This window comes from Macrosteles quadrilineatus, unplaced genomic scaffold (genome assembly GCF_028750875.1).
Source record: "Macrosteles quadrilineatus isolate MER2022 unplaced genomic scaffold, UCM_ALF_1.0 Scaffold_1__1_contigs__length_201487025, whole genome shotgun sequence".
In the NCBI taxonomy this organism is placed as follows: Eukaryota; Metazoa; Arthropoda; class Insecta; order Hemiptera; family Cicadellidae; genus Macrosteles; species Macrosteles quadrilineatus.
This window is the reverse complement of record NW_026542594.1, coordinates 122478741-122495873: the sequence shown is the minus strand read 5'-3', so window position 1 is coordinate 122495873 and position 17133 is coordinate 122478741. Positions and strand designations below refer to the sequence as shown.

At 32.6% G+C, this 17133-nt stretch overlaps 2 protein-coding genes across 4 annotated transcripts in view; one reads left to right on the top strand and one right to left on the bottom strand.

Moving 5' to 3' along the window:
• Nucleotides 1-17133, bottom strand: part of LOC128984186 (annexin B9-like) — a 281946-nt gene that overhangs the window by 135889 nt on the left and 128924 nt on the right. The window lies entirely within an intron of this gene.
• Nucleotides 1214-17133, top strand: part of LOC128984115 (glutamate-gated chloride channel) — a 216133-nt gene continuing 200213 nt past the window's right edge. For 2 of the 3 annotated variants that reach the window (XM_054403469.1, XM_054403433.1), the window contains exon 1: nucleotides 1214-1303. The gene's annotated coding sequence lies outside the window, so the exon portion shown is untranslated. The remainder of the gene's footprint in view (nucleotides 1304-17133) is intronic. The other variant, XM_054403439.1, reaches the window with a different exon arrangement.

Below are 17133 nucleotides of genomic sequence, written 5' to 3'. Positions count from 1 at the left end.
TAAATAATCCGGCGTCGTCCTGTTATTCAGATACATGGAAGTCACGAATTGTGGATATTCATACTTGGCTTAAAATACCTACCGGTACCTTTGTATGGTGGCCTTTTCAGATAAAAGTAGAACGTATAAAGCAAGAGAAATGGTCACATCTGGACCTCTTCTAGCAGTTGATATTCTTATAGTAGTTTTGTATGACTTTTTTGTAGTGTTGAGTGTAAAGTTACATGTGCTATTCTTTGTTGAATGTTTTTTTTTTCAGTTCACGCAGAGGTGTCGGTCACGGATATATGACGTTAGAATTGTCATGATCGGAATATTTGTTTAGTAAAATTCCCAAAGATATTGGAATGTGCCTCAACAGATAATGTTTTTTATCAACTTAATGTTCCTGTTTTCCTAACACTCATTTTCCGTAAATTTATCACTGTCCATGATCCTCGAGTTTCTAGAGGGGCATAAGTACAAATCATTATGCAAAAGGTGCCATGGACATAACATAAATCCCTAAAATCAGCAAATCTGTGATAATTGTATTTCTTCGTCCAAACCACTCACAGTATCAATGTTCATGGCTGATCTTATACCACAACGATGTACATTTCTCTTTCTATTTCCAACGATTCTATATTCCTCAAATTAATTCATTATGCTGCAAATATTTCGGTTAAATGTAGGCTACCATACTGTTTTATCAAATGGTAATACTTAGTTTGTGTAAGGAATTGTAATTTTTGTATTAACTGTATATTTGTTTCATAAGCTATGTTTCGACCTTTAAACATATTTAACATATCTAATTCTCCAATAGATTTCAAAAATGAAATAGCAATTGATTTAGAAATACAAATTTCTAATTAATACCATACGATGAACAAAAAGGTTGTAAAAGCAAGATTTTACGACCATAATAATGATCCCTCCCACATTAACAATAGAATGAGTGCTGATAACACAGAGTGTCGTACCACAAATAGATAATTATTTAAGGCAAAAGGTTAACTAGATCGTTCATTCGATCCGTATCCAGCCGAGCCCTCTCGCTCGTCCACCGAATTCTACCTTCGAGTCGAAACACTCCACTACCCTGCCTTCGGGGAAATAAATATTTACCTATAAATGTTAAAAATACACTAACAAAACTGAAAAACAGTATCGATGTATCGGGTGGGGTGCGGGAATGTGGGGTTGGCATAGAAACAGACGGGAGTGTGCGCGGAGGTGGCAGGGAGTGATCAATACCCCAGCATCCAGCAGCACTGAGCGAGCGGTCCAGCGCCCAGCGGCGGCCCAGGTACACCTCCAGGTAAGTTCTACACTATCATCTTGTACCCATTGGTTCATTATGAGAACAGTTTTCTGTATTATATAGATCCACTCGTTTGCCACATACCCTTCGTTTATCAAGCAAACTAGACAGTTTTGCAAGTTTACCTTTCTAATCGGTTTTAGTGGTTTGTTTTACAATTATTTTTTAGATTTTTTCATTGATGTGTGAGGGACTATTCAAGTATCTTATGGGGTTAAATAGTTTTTAAATCTAATAACGAACTATTTTTCCTCCATATAAGTTTAGCTTCAGTAATTTAATTCACATGTTTAGTAATTTATGCATTGATGAGTATTCAGCCCAATTATACGTTCATTCCACGCACTGTAATCATCATATAAAAACTAATTTTCAAAGTTAGAATCAGGTACCGGATCGGCGTAGTGAATTTTAGTTATTTAAATCTAGCTGTGCAATGTATGCTTAAATGTGTCAAACCCCAGATTATTTAAATATGTACTGTACTTCATAATCGTTTAATGATGTTGTGCTATCTGTTTAAAGTGAAAAAGTAATTTGCTTAAAGTTAGGCGAAGTATGGACGGATTAATTTATTTGCCAGAACTAAGGCGCATGCCTGGGGTTCTGTTCACCATACGACCGCATCCCTAACAGCCGCCTCTTACAGCCCCAGAATACATTGTAGTTTCTACAGGTTTAAATCACCATTTAGTAAAGGATAACGTCTCTACTGACAAGGTAGTGGAGTAATTACTTAGTAATACTTGAACACGGCATGACATTGAAGTAATTTATATTTCAACTGTTATAATATGATGTTATAGATAAAAATGTATATTTGCATTTACAGAAACTAATATTACGTGTTTAGTTTAAAAGGCTAATAAAACATGTAACCACCACCAGGCACAGAGCAAACAAATAAAACGTGTAATTTCCTCAATCACAGCAACAAAAAATAAAACAAGTAGGCTAAATCTCTAAAAACGATCAGTAATAAATATTACGTGTAAATGCTATGATATAGAAACAGCAGCACCATTTATAGCGTTTAAACACCTCAGTAACGAATAGAACGTGTAAATTACTCAGCCACGTCAGTAACGAATAGAACGTGTAAATACCTCAGCAAAATCAGTAACGAATAGAACATGTAAATTACTCAGCCACATCAATAACGAATAGTATATTTATATTACTCAGCCACATCAATAACGAATAGTACATGTAAATTACTCAGCCACATCAATAACGAATAGAACGTGTAAATACCTCAGCCACCTCAGTAACGAATTGAACATGTAATTATTCAGCAACATCGATAACGAATAGTACATGTAAATTACTCAGCCACATCAATATATCGAATATAACATGTAAATTACTCAGCCACATCAATATCGAATAGAACATGTAAATCACTCAGCCACATCAATAGCGAATAGAACACTGTAAATTACTCAGCCACCTCAGTATCGAATAGAACGTGTACAAATTACTTAGCCACATCAATAACGAATAGAATGTGTAAATACCTCAGCAAAATCAGTAACGAATAAAACGTGTAATTGTCTCCGGCACATCAGTAACGAATAGAACGTGTAAATATCTCAGCCACATCAGTAACGAATAAAGCTTGTAAATATCTCACGTTTGTCACAAAAACTATCCTACTGTCAAATATTTTCTAAAATGGGAAATAAAACCGTCTTAAGTACAATATTTCCATCAGAACGTTGAAATGACAATGAAAACCCACGAATCCTCCTTTTCAATCTTTGTGCATTCTATTTATCCAGGCAGCATATGTTATGAAGACTCTCATCCACAAAGTCCAAACCGAATGGGAGTTTTCCTACAAAGAGTTCCTCCTTTTATACCCCCTTAGGAGAAATGAATCGGTCTAGTATCAAAATAATCTGTAATGTACTTTTACGTACGTTTCCTCATTACAGTACCTAAGTAATATTAAATTCATCAGCTTTATTGTTTCAATGGACCCACTTATATAAACTTATAATATTTACTAAACAATGTTTTCACTCGATCAGGAAATTTACTTTATTGTAAAATCATAAAACTGCTATTTTTATTGATTGTTACTTTCCTTTACTATGCCACATTATGTATGTATGTGGAAGTATATAAACATACATAAATGTCTTTGTTACTTACGATTACGTAAATCACTAAACAAGTAAAAATCAAGATGGCGGCCAAAAATACACCTTCGCAGGGATGTAAACATATTACCGTAAACATGTACTATATACCTTAAAGACTTGTTATCATAATATACTAGTGTACATGTTGCTCGAATTCGAGCAATTGCAAAGGAATACAGAAGTTATTTCAAAACAAATAACAGTCATATTTACAATGAGTTCAAAAAAAAATGTGTCCACCTATGCGGAAATAGTAGTTTACGCAACGACGACACGAGTAGAAAATTTAAGGCACTCGCCAAGGCTCGTGCCTTAAAAACTTCTACGAGTGTCGTAAAGACTATTAACGCGAGTTGCGTACACTACTTTACCTACGACCGTTTTTTAATTACTATCAATCTGGATTTAATTACTAACAATCACTACTGATAACTTTTTAGAGAGGTTATGTTTTCGTGTATTGTCATTGCCACTGAAAGTGATGCAACGACTTGTTGTATAATCAGCTGATTTCCTGTAATTACGTGTTTGTTAAACTTCGTTAAATATTACATTGCTAGCAGCATTCTTACCATAAATAATATTGTATCAGGTACAATTCGGCAAATATTTCATTTATTTTTGGACTTCCACCATCTTAATTAAGAATACGCGAGTATCAACATGAACAAGTCGGATCAACAATTAAATTGGTCAACTGATCAGCTGATCAGCTGATTAGTTGACGTTCGAAGCATTAAAATTTTAATTCTTTTCTCTCAATACTTGAACCTCATTGGTCCGTTACCTGTGTGGATATGAGAAAACTATGCGGATATGAAATGAAACTATGCGGATATGAAAGTAAACAGCTGTAAAGTGAAACTTTTAAATTCTAAGAACTGGACTGAAATGGCTACTTTAAAAAACGGTCGTAGGTAAAATACATTTCTTTATAATTTGTATCTGTATATTGTATTGTTTAACTTCTGGAGATAAACGAGTTGACTTTGACTTTGAAAAAAGAGTCAACTCAAAGATTACCGGTGTGTAACTCATGGAGATACTCACGATGTATATAAAACAGTAATGAACATTTCCTGGAATTATTTTATCATATATTGTTGTATCTGGTATTGTTTTGTAAGTGTTTTCTACACACATTTCCTAACTTATAGCCGCATAAGGTTGTCCATGTTTATCTTCGTTATTGATTAACCTATGCATGGTACCACCCTTGTCGCCAGCAGTAAGTTTACAAATTTCAGCCATTCTTTAATAAAGATAAAAACTTTTTTCATCACCTAAAGGACTTCCTGTTGTCTGTCACAATTTTATTTGTTCAATTGGCGTACTTTTGGTTAGTTGCAATAACATTAATTATATTTACCTGAGAAAATGCAGAGTTAAAGATCTGATGTTGTTCAGTTGGTTTTTGTTTCCCTTAGCTATATATGAATAATAATTAAATGCATTAAATAAAAATTTTAGTAAGGGTTTCTTAAATATTTTCATAAGCTATTATTCTAAAATCACTTGACTTTTATGGAAACATAGATTAATGTCATTAACGTACCAGATTTATTTAGCCTTAGAGAGGGTTTTCCTCTGCAATGATCACAGAGTTAAGTCCATGTTCCCTACTATAAATTGTAGCACGTCGGCTAACATTCTTGTTCATCGTTTGTAGGGACCTTCATCTTGTAGGTGTTCTTCATTATAAAGGGTAATAACGATCATAAATTCTTTAAAAAATAATAACTCTATTCCTTCTACTCGGTGGCGTTCTATGACTTTTTATGTTTCCATAATTTCAATAGTCATTTCCAATGATTTAATTTTTGTGGGACGTATTTCTTTGAATTGCAGCTTAATATTAACAGCAATTAAATATCCAGCTGATCATAATGTAAATAAATGTGTTATTCATAATGCTAACTTGTGAACTTTAAATGCCATTGGGGCAGAGCCCAAGGAACTTTTTCAAAAATGTAAGGCCAGTTTGCACTTCTACGTGACACAATCTTTCCAATGAGACGTCAATGGTTAAAATCGGTTAAGAAATGGGGAAGGAGTTCAACCGACAAATTTCGTTTTGGCGTATTAATTATATAAAAAGAGAAGTATGTAGTAAATATACATAATTAATGTAAATAAATGTAAATAATGTAATTAATTAATTGTATTTAAGGGGTTTATTTTTTACTACATAAAATATTAACACATTTCCACTGATTTAAAGGGTGTTTTTAAAATAATGCCGGGATTTTAAATATAACTAGTGTACATGTTGCTCGAAATCGAGCAATTGCAAAGAAGTACAGGAGTTATTTATAAACAAATAACTTGTTTAAAAATAATAACAGTCATAATTTCTGATGATTTTAAAAGAGTCAACTATAAGATTATTAACTAAAGGAAATACTCACTATTTACATGACAGTCCTATTCCAGTTTAAAGGGTTAATTTTTAACAATCAATATGTCCATGTACGGGAAAAGGTAAGCTTACATTAAGTCAACGTAAAAAGGCTGTCAGCTTTTATAAAGTACCGTACCTAAGTTGTTTAGCCAATATGTAGACAATAAGGTGTAGGCTACTTTAAACTCTAGGCAAAAACTGATAGAACTCTGAAATGGTGTTATTTATCATAGGCTTAATAATATGCCAAATCCTTAGAATAAAAATGCAATAACTAATAACCGATATCATTCAACACAAACCAACATCCAATACTAAACACATTTTTAATACAACATAGATAATTTACACATTGACTGTTTTACATATGTTCTTCTTCTCACTATTAATTTTTGCTTCGCAACGGGAAAAATCTGTTTCATAATCATTGAAATAGATTTATAATAAATAATCTATCATAAAGTTTAAGATTAAATAAATCTACCACATAGTTGTTTTACATGGTCAAAGGAAAATACATTTTTTTTGGTCAGCTTTCGGAATTTGTGAAATAGAAATTTGACAGTTCTGGTTGTTTACAATAAAATTTTAAAGCAAATGTAAACATTGTGAATTTTCTCATGCTTCCATGGAAACGAATGATGTAATATTTACTTTCTGACAACAGCTGAAGTTTCAAAACAATGTTTGTTTCCCATGTTAATATTATGGAGGAATATGAAACTTTAAAGGGCCCTAGGGCCTCACTCTCTAATTATTTACCTTAAAAGAAAGTTTCCTGCACAACTTCACGTTACGCTCTTTCCAATGACACCAAAAACTTGCCAATCGGTTCAGTAGTTTCGGAGGAGTAATTGTCACAAAAATCGTGCTTGCGTATTAAATAAGTACTAGAGGTCGTCCAGTGGTCGAAACTCGACCAAAAATATTTAATGTACAGACTTCTTTATTTTCATTCCACACTTTGAATAGAACATGTGATTGGAGTTTCTTCCATTTGTTTTGATTTTCTGTTTATATTTCGTTGTTATTTCGTCACCAGCATGGCAACTCATAATATCCATGTTAAATTTTTCAAAATTTTAAATTCATTTTTTGTGCTTATTTTTGAGCCTATTTTAATTTATAAAGGGATTCTGCACACCTACAGGAAAATAGCTTTCTAACAGTATGCGTAGATTTTCCCTACGATGCACACGAGCTGAGAAAAAAGGTTTTAAAGAAACATGCTTGCCTATTAATATATAGATAGATAGATTGCTTGGGTACCATTCAAAATATCTAAACGTTTTATACGTCAAATTGAAGCTAAAATAACTAAGTTTGTTTCCCTGTAGCAAGGGAGGAAATTTTTACCTTAGCATGCGCAAAACTGGTGCGTGGTGGTAGGCCACTATTGCGACTCATAGCTTGACGCCAGTCGCCAGTATGACGTTTACGGTGCAACAGAAGGCACAGATTGTAATCTGTGGTTCACATAGTTTATATCCATTGCTAAATTAAACTAAATTAAAATCTACTTGATGATAAATCAAATTGAAGATGGTTTAATGAGTTTCGCGGCACCGTGGTCGTGGTGTTTTGAAAAGACCTTCACCTGGCCGGCTAAAAACAAGTTATGACATAATCGAAGAAATCCTACAATTCTGCATCAGAAGCCCCCCCAAAAAAAACGGTTGCCCGGCGAATTCTTTAGTTGAACAAACCTTATTAATTGGTCACTTAATGATGTTATCTGTAAAAGATAGAGTCTTTGTGCCTAAGGATTTAGTTTAGACATCAGATAAATTCACCAATCGCCCTAAGCGTTCATACTTTGTCAGTTTTACGCTCATATAATATTGATAAAAATACGAATTTTATTAAATCATTCCGAATATAATCAAAGAGTGAGAAAAAACGTTGTTATTTTCAATTTGACGTTTAAATCGTTTAATTATCTTGAATAGTCCCCGAGCAAAAACCGTTTAAAATTCCGGCATTCTTTTAAAAACACCCTGCATTTTGATATGGTTATCTTACAAAGGATGAGTTACATACAAAAAATGACACTAATCCTGCAAGATTAACTCAATCAATGGTCGTTGGTAGATCTATGTTGCTTTGGAAGCCAAGAGTGATTATATGAAAACTCTTAACACAAAGTGTATATAATCGGCATCCGATCTATTTCAAATAGGTACAACATTTAATCTGAGAATTGAAAACTAAATGAATTCACACCTGATAATTTAATTACCGTATTTAACGAAGAACATAGTAGTCAGAGAAATATAGGATAAGGCCTTAAACAAATTTCAAGAAAACGTTTTATGGTTTTATTTTGTAGTGTTGGGTTTGAATAATGACATACTAAAAGTTGCCAATAATCGGTGCATGAGAAAACCACTAAAACCACCATTTAAAATGGCGGCTTTTCCCAAGATTGAACAAATTAAAAAGATATGTTTCACATGCATTTGTTATGCACATTTTTCGAGATATTGACTTGGGACTACCAACTGTATTCATTGGGTGATTAGTACTTCATTTTAATAGGGATCACGTTTTTGGCCGCCATCTTGGATCTGCCATATTGGACATAGGGTAATTTTTTTCAAAGTAATAGTATTGTTGTGACACATCATTACAAACTAGATTTTTACACTGATTTCAATGACCAAATACGTTTTTCAATTACTTTTATCATTTAGAAGATATACTGAAATGAAAACTCTTCCCAATACATTTCTTATGGACGTTTTGTAGTTTGATAATTTTTTTAAATTATTTTTCTTATATCTCCAGTTCTTATTAACGCTTGCAGTTCGTTCTAGGCTTAAAATATTCAGTAATGTAAGGGCTTTCATTTGAGCTCTTGAGGATTAAAATCAGACGAGGGTAAGACCAGCTACGAACCTCAGAACAATATTAAATTTAACTTTTTAGAAATATATTTGTATTAAAAGATTTACAACTCAGGTTTTTAATACCTAGTTCACCTAGTTCTTTCTGGTCTAAAATTACTCAGTAAATGTTTTGCTTTGATTTTATTAATCATTAAACAAAATCCGACAATTTTAGAATGAGTCATGGACCTTAATTAAACATTAAAATGTATTTATTTCAAAATTTGTCTTTAGTTAAAGACGTATATCCCCAATTCTAAATAACTCCCAAAACTATTATAGTCTAAAATAATTCGTCAAATTATTTACTTTTATTTTAGCTAAAGATTACTTATTGGTAGCTTTTTATACTTGGGGATATATGTCTTAAACCAAAGACAAATTTCGAAATAAATACATTTTAAAGTCAAATTAAGGTCCATGACTCATTTTAAAATTGTCAGATTTTGGTTAATGATAAATAAAATCAAAGCCAAACATAATTTGAGACCAGAAAGAACTTGGTGACGTATTAACAACCGGAGTTATAAATCTTTTTATAAAAATATATTTCTAAAAAGTTATATTTAATATTGTTCTGAGGTTCGTAGCTGCTCTTTAGCTCGTCTGATTTTAATGCTCAAGAGCTGAAACGAAAGCCCTTACATTACTGAATATTTTAAGCCAAGAACGAACTGCAAGCGTTAATAAGAACTGAAGATATAAGAAAAATAATCTTACACAAATTATCAAATTACAAAACGTCCATAAGAAAAGTATGGGGGAGAGTTTTCGTTTCAGTATATCTTCTAAATGAAAAAAAAATATTGAAAAACGGATTTCAGCATAAAAATCAGTGTTAAAATGTAGTTTGTAATGATGTGTCACAACACTATCATTACTTTGAAAAAAATTATCTATGTCCAATATGGCGGATCCAAGATGGCGGCCAAAAACGTGATCCCTATTAAAATGAAGTACTAACCACCCAAATACCTAAATACAGTTAGTGATCCCAAGTCAATATCTCGAAAAATGTGCATAACAAATGCATGTGAAACATATTTTAGCGAATTTCCCATATAGGGAATAAGCTATTACCGTAGTACTCATGGTAAGACCTGGACCCGGGACCGATTTATTTTTTCGTTTTGAGGTCCCTAGAGGCCAAAAAGACCATCCGTTCAAATTCATATATATATATATATATATATATATATATATATATATGTGTGTGTGTGTGTGTGTCCGTCAGCACGATAACTCGAGCAAAAATGATCCGATTTTGATGAAATTTGGTGCAAACGTGTAAACCTACATTTATTTGAACGAGTTCGCGAACCAGCATGATCGGACTATGGGAACGGGGGTTTATGAGGGGTTTTATGGGGTAAAAATAGGTTTTTCCCATTTTTGACCATAAAAACACAAAATTTTACAATTTATTTCCAAACCATTTTGTAGAGCTTAAAAAAACAAATAATTTAGTATATTGAAGCGTTATTGTGCGCCTAATGGTTACAGAGAAAATTCAAAAAAATTGTAAATTTAAAATCCCTATGTTATTCTTATGGAGAATAAGTCAACTGTTGTAGTTTACTTGTTTATGAACATATTTTGATCGAATTTGGAAAATACATTCATTTCTTACTAAACTATTAACATAAAAAACCACCTTTTTACCCTCCCTGTTGCAGCAAACCTAAGTACTCGTTAAACTAATTCTATTTAAATAGGGAATAAATATGATATTTTTAAGAAGGCATTTTAATGTGAAATCCTATCAGGCTAATGGAAATTCGCTTAGTCTGCAGGTTTGCTGCGGCGGGGGTATTTTTAATTTGTCCAATGTTGGGAAAAGCCGCCATTTTAAATTGCGTTTTTAGTGGTTTTCTCATGCACCGATTTTTGGCAGCTTTTAGTATATCATTCTGCAAACCCAACACTATAAAATAAAACCATTAAACGTTTTCTTGCAATTTTTTTAACGATCCCTGTGTAAGTTTTTTTAGTTTGCTTGGACTTGTTCGTAACTGCCATGAATACTAGAAAAATACCGGTGTGGATCATAAACATAAACAAATGACGTTTTTGGCCCGAAAATAAACATTATTTAACATTGCTTAAATGGATCTGCCAAAACATATGTTCAATGCTAAAGGATTCGGGCCAACAACGTCATTTGTTTATGTTTATGATCCATACTGGTATTTTTTCTAACTGCCTTACTCTTCATGACCGGAAAGTTAGTGGCTAATCAGATGCTGAATGTGTGGGGAACCTGTTTATTAAAGGGAACTTCAATATTACTGACACCAGATATTGGGTGACATATTGTAGTGGCGAATAATCTTCAATATATTAACCGTTCTCGCAGCTTGTAATGTGATGTGAGATACAGTATAAGGAAAGCGGTTATTTATCTGATGTTAAGAATGTTCTAAGCTAAGCGTTGACTGAAGGATACCTTGCTACCTGCTTGCTACTTGTAGGGTTATCAGATTACAATCAACATGTTGCATCGCTGGCAACTATATAATCATTATCAGGGAGTCGTGTTGTGCATCTGATGTTAAAAATGTTGTAAACGTTGAGTGAAGGACACCTCGCTAATTGTAGGGTTATCAGATTACAATCAACATGTTGCATCGCTGGCAACTATCATTATCAGGGAGTGTGTTACTTATCTGATGCTAAGAATGTTGGAAACTGTAATTAATTCAACATGCAAATTGAAGACAAATAATTAAAGATATTTAATGCTTTAACAAACTAACATTCACTACACATCAGAACAATAAAACTCACTAGTAAATATTATTTTCTCCATGACAACAAGAATCAATAAATATCATCCAAAGATAAACAAGTAAAAATGTCCACAATATCAAACAGCTGATAACTAATTTATATGCAGTTAATCGGACATTTCCCGGTGGCTGGTTGGCTTCGACCAGCATGCAGTTTTCTTAAGAGGCAATTGACAGTTTTGAAATGGGACGATGTGGTGGGAAACCGAATCAAGATATGTTAGGAGATATGCGTAAAAGAGAAGGATCCTGTGTTTGGAAAATGGGCACTGTCATCTAGTGAAAAAGGAACTGTGTGCTTGTGATATAAATTAGTTATCAGCTGTTTGATATTGTGGATATTTTTACTTGTTTATCTTTGGATGATATTTATTTTCTCCATGACAACAAGAATCAATAAATATGATCCAAAGATATACAAGTAAAAATGTCCACAATATCAAACAGCTGATAACTAATTTATATCACAAGCACAGAAACTTTGACTGAAGGACAAATAAAAAATATAAAAAAACTATATGTTTATTTTTACTTTTTTCCTATTGTCTAGGATATAACTTCCGAATGCTTACCGTTTCACAACCTCCAAATTTCACAAACTCCAACGATTAGAATATTAAATAAACACAGCGGTTCAATATCTCCAAATTTCATAAGCTCCAACGGTACAGTCTCTGCCAGAAGTCTCTGCAGAGGTTGCCGTGGTTCGGTATGTAGGCGCTACACATTCTAGTATTGTAGCGACGGGTCACGAAACATCATTGTTGGTCTGTAGTTGCTTTGTTAAGAGTGTAAAGTATTGGTATAATACCCCTTCTGCAGCAAACCTGCAGACTAATCGAATTTCCATTTTCCTTATTTGATTTACACTATCAATGAAGTTACGTATCAATTAGGTTATTAGTTGATATATTGCAACATGGATAATCGTTAATATAATCGTACTTCCTAACTAATATTATAAATTTGAAAGTTTGTGTGTGTGTTTTTTTATGTATTTCTGCGTTTATGAATGTTAGTTTCTACCTTTTTTATGTAGTTTCGTTTCAACTCATCCTTTTAGTGGGTAGAATGAATAAAGTACAAGGTTTTCGGCACTTTTCTAAGAACGGGCTATTTTTACACAAAAAAAACTACTAATGTAATCATCATGAAATTTTAACAGCTATTAGAAAATATACTTATAAAACATATTTATAAGTTTTAAAATTTTTCATCGGTAAAAAAATATCTTACCATATTTGTAATGGCTTTTTAATTGAGAGGTGGAACAGTTAAGAAACAGCTGAAAGCTTGAATTAAAGATATTAAAAATATAAAAAATGTAGATTTAATTTGCACATTATGTGTTAACACATATTTGAGTCACACAGTGTTCTTCAATCATTAAAATGCACGTATAATCAGAAGTTGAGCGCCGGCGGACGGTGCCTGCTATCTGACCGTGGCAACCACTGTAGAGACTTCTGGCCCAGACTGTACCCTTGGAGCTTATGAAATTTGGAGATTATGAACTGCTCTGTTTATTCGGTAATTTAACGTTGGAGTTTGTGAAATTTGGAAACTGTGAAACGGTGATTATTTGAATGTTATAGATTTGGAGCTTATGAAATTTGGAGAGTACGAAACGCTCTGTTTATCTATATAAATAAAATTAGAGTTTTGTCTGTACATTGCTTAAAATCATGCAGTTTTTGGTTATTTTTACGTTTCATAGCCTAAGAAAGCCGAAACGAGTCTTATCTTAATTTCTGTCTGTATGTCTGTTTGTCTGTTTGTCCATTCTGTGATTACGTCTGTAACGCCAAAATGTCATTTTACGCGGCCTACTCCTAGAAAACTAGAGTACCGATCAAGGTTCTAATCATTTTTCTGAATTTACTGGATTGGTGAGAGTGTCTTTGGCTATAAAAACATGGCCTTGCTTCTTTGAAAACTAAATAACGAACCATCAAAAACCCAATTTCGTTCGATTTTTGTCAAATTTTCTTCTAATGTTTACTATTACATTTTATGAAATAACGATCAGCTGTTTGGATTAGTTCTTACTTCTAGCTGTCACTGATATGTTTACATTAAAAGTTGTTTACAAATACCGTAACCATTTCCGATCAAGTTTTGTTAGCACATCCAAACCAAGTGAGATTAAAAACGTTGTGCCTTTTAACCGGTTTAATTAATAGCAAGTGCAACGATTGTTCTTGTTGTTGAGTTTTGATAACCGGAGAAAATGCCGTGAATCAGTGTTGTATTAGTGCTGGGAAACTTACCTACATTTTTTTAATCATCGTCACCAATAGCTTACAAAAAGGTTTTCACTTATTGACGGCGCTTCAAGGACAGTTGTGTAAAGTGCAAAGTAAAAAATCACAAATGCGGTGGGTGATCGTGGATGTTGCTGAAATCTTGGAAGATCTATCTGATTTCGCTGTGATCGTAACAGAAGTTTAACTTACAGATGTAGCTAAACTCGCTTTTCCAATGTGTCACTTTTGGTTTCTACTTACTTACATTTCGACAACGATATCGGTACTTTTCCTAGGAAGTAAAACTAAAAACGTCCAAAACCCCAGATTTGTGCGTTTTTGTCACATTTCCTCCGAATGTTTGCTAGATATATGTACCGATTATCGTTTAGAGATTACGTAATCTTTTAAATAAGAAACCTTTGTTTGGATAAAGGTGGTTTCTTCAAACTGTCATTAATATGTTAACAATAAAAGTTGCTTACAAATAATGCTATTAATGGGAAATAACTTTGATTTTCGAAAACTTAAAAATAAAATTAAAACCAAGGGAGATTAATAACTTCGGTATTGCACCCCATCAAGTGAGTTTTTTTTTTAGCAAACCAGTGAGTTCTTAAAGCTTTGCGTTGTTAACGTTTCATGTTACATGTTTTGTGGCCTGTGTATTTATTTATTTATTTGCCAACGGATTAACACCTATAATAGGTACAGTTTGATTAGAAGGACAGTTTGAATTGGTCGTAAGTACTATAGTTATTTTCTTAAAATGTAAACGTTGGTTTTTGGTACTACTACTTTTCCTTAGAACCGGTGGTAGCAGTAAGAATCATTTATACGTACAAGCACATCACTATTTACAACTAGCCTATAGTTATCGTTAGTGCTGCACCTTATTTCTTATTAAATTTAATTGATGTCTTACTGTATAATTTTTGCATTTTCTATCTGGACTCCAAAATGTTAGTTTATGTTATAAAAATGATAAAACATTATTGAAAGATTCTTTTAGCAAACCATCATGAATTTTTAAAGCTTGGCGTTATTAACGTATAAATGTTTTGTGGACTGTGTATTTATTTTCTTATTTATATATTTGCCAACGGATTTACACAAATTTTTCAGTTTGATTAGGCCTAAAAACGATAACCTATAATAAAATTTGATGACACTATAAAAACTTTCAAATTATTTTTTTGTTTGTAATGTTAAAGCGTAGGAAATCCTCTAATTCAATTCTGTATTTGTGTGTGTATGCTGTCTGTTGGTAACGCATTAATGTCCTTATTTCTCAGTGTTTCGTGGAAAAGACAAGATGTTTTAAGCATTAACATTAAGCACCTTTGTTAATGAAAATTTCAACCCGAATAAAGTGTGCAGTAGTGAGGTTGAGGTAGTATTTTAACGACTTTTAACAAGTGTGAAAAGTAACTTTCAATTACAGGCCTACCTTAGGGCTTTGCCTCATAGTTCTATAAAGCAATTCCTTTTATCATTAGATATAAAATATGGACTAACACGATCGGGTGACATATAATTGTGAAGCATTCGTTTTGGCTTTGAAACTGTCAATAAGTTATTAATTATTTAATTTTTATTTTAGGATTTGGCATATGAGTATACCTATGATAAATAACACCATTTCAGAGTTCTCACAGTTTTTGCCTAACACTGTTCTGTATAGTTTAAAGTAGCCTACACCTTATTGTCTACAAATTGGCTAAATAACTTAGGTACGGTACATTATACAAGCTGTCAGCCCTTTTACGTTGACTTAAATTGTAAGCTTACCTTTTCCTGTCCATGGGCAGTTTGATCCCTTTAAACTGGAATAGGACTGTTTTGTAAATTGTGAGTATTTCCATTAGTTGATAATCTTTTAGTCGACTCTTTTAAAACCATCGGAAATTATGACTGTTATTAGTTTTTAAACAAGTCACTTGTTTATAAATATAACTCCTGTACTTCTTTGCAATTGCTCGATTTCGAGCAACATGTACACTAGTTTCATAAATTGTCCTTTAAGGTCGTAATTCCTTTCTTAAGGGGACTTTCAATATACCACGATTACTTGGTATTTTTCTAGTAATCGTGCCACATACCTAATGTTAAAAATACCTCAGCTGTACTTATTTGTTTGTATTACCTACTGTATTCTGTTTTGTTTATTTCAGCTTAACGTAACCAATGAATAATTTTATTAATACTTATGAAGTCAAACGGGGTAAATCCCGTGGGTAACAGCTAGTATATATAGCTACTCTAATTGCGTATTTGGACCTAGAAATCTTTCGTTAGCTATCTTGGGTTCTAGGGACGAAGTTAATTAAATTTGGATTGACAAACTAATAGGTTTCAGGTTTGGTAAGTCAAGTTGCGTCGGTTCGCTTGCCAATTATTAAATAGAAAGGGAAACTAGGCCACTTAATTTGTGGTTTAGTGATTTGTTATTTGTTTACTTGCATTTCGTTCGTGATATTTGTATGTAAAATATCTAGAGAGTAACCTGATATGAAGTTTAACAAACTCCCGTGGCAACGTTGTTTAACACAGCTAAACGTTACCTATATAACTACGCTTATTGATATCAGGGTGAGTCTTCTAAGCTGTCCTAAACAAATTACAGACGAATGGCTTGACATACAGAGATGAAACAAATTTTTTAACCACTAATTCATACCCAAGGAATAACGTAAAAATGTTTTTATAATTTAAAAAATACAGGGTAATCGAGAAACTAGGGGTCATGGGGTCGAATCTCAGAGTTTTCAAATGTACACATATGCCATATTATGCATCATATTAAAGCTCTAGACTAGACAAACAATTTGGTAAAAACAGAACTCCTTTAACTTTGTCTGTTTCAAAATGGCGGAAATTTTTATGGAAAATATTGATATTTACAGAAAATCCTGTATCTTGGAAAGCACCAAATTTATTTTCGTTCTGTTTGAAAATTCTTAATCCTCGTGATTTCAGCTTTAATTTGATATACGACAAGTCAACAATTTAAAAACTAAATATTTGTTCAATGATTTTAATTTTTTTTTGTTGGTAGCCTTGTAAATGAAACATTTTAAATTGTAACATAAGTCAAATTGTGTATCATTTTGAAAAGTTAAGCGGTGGGTTTAAATTAAAAGTTGTTTGTTTTTGCAAGACCTTCAAAATTATACACAATTTGACTTATGTTACAATTTAAAATGTTTCATTTACAAGGCTACCAACTAAAAAAATTAAAACCATTGAACAAATATTTAGTTTTTAAATTGTTGACTTGTCGTATATCAAATTAAAGCTGAAATCACGAGGGTTAAGAATTTTCAAACAGAACGAAAATAAATTAGGTGCTTTCC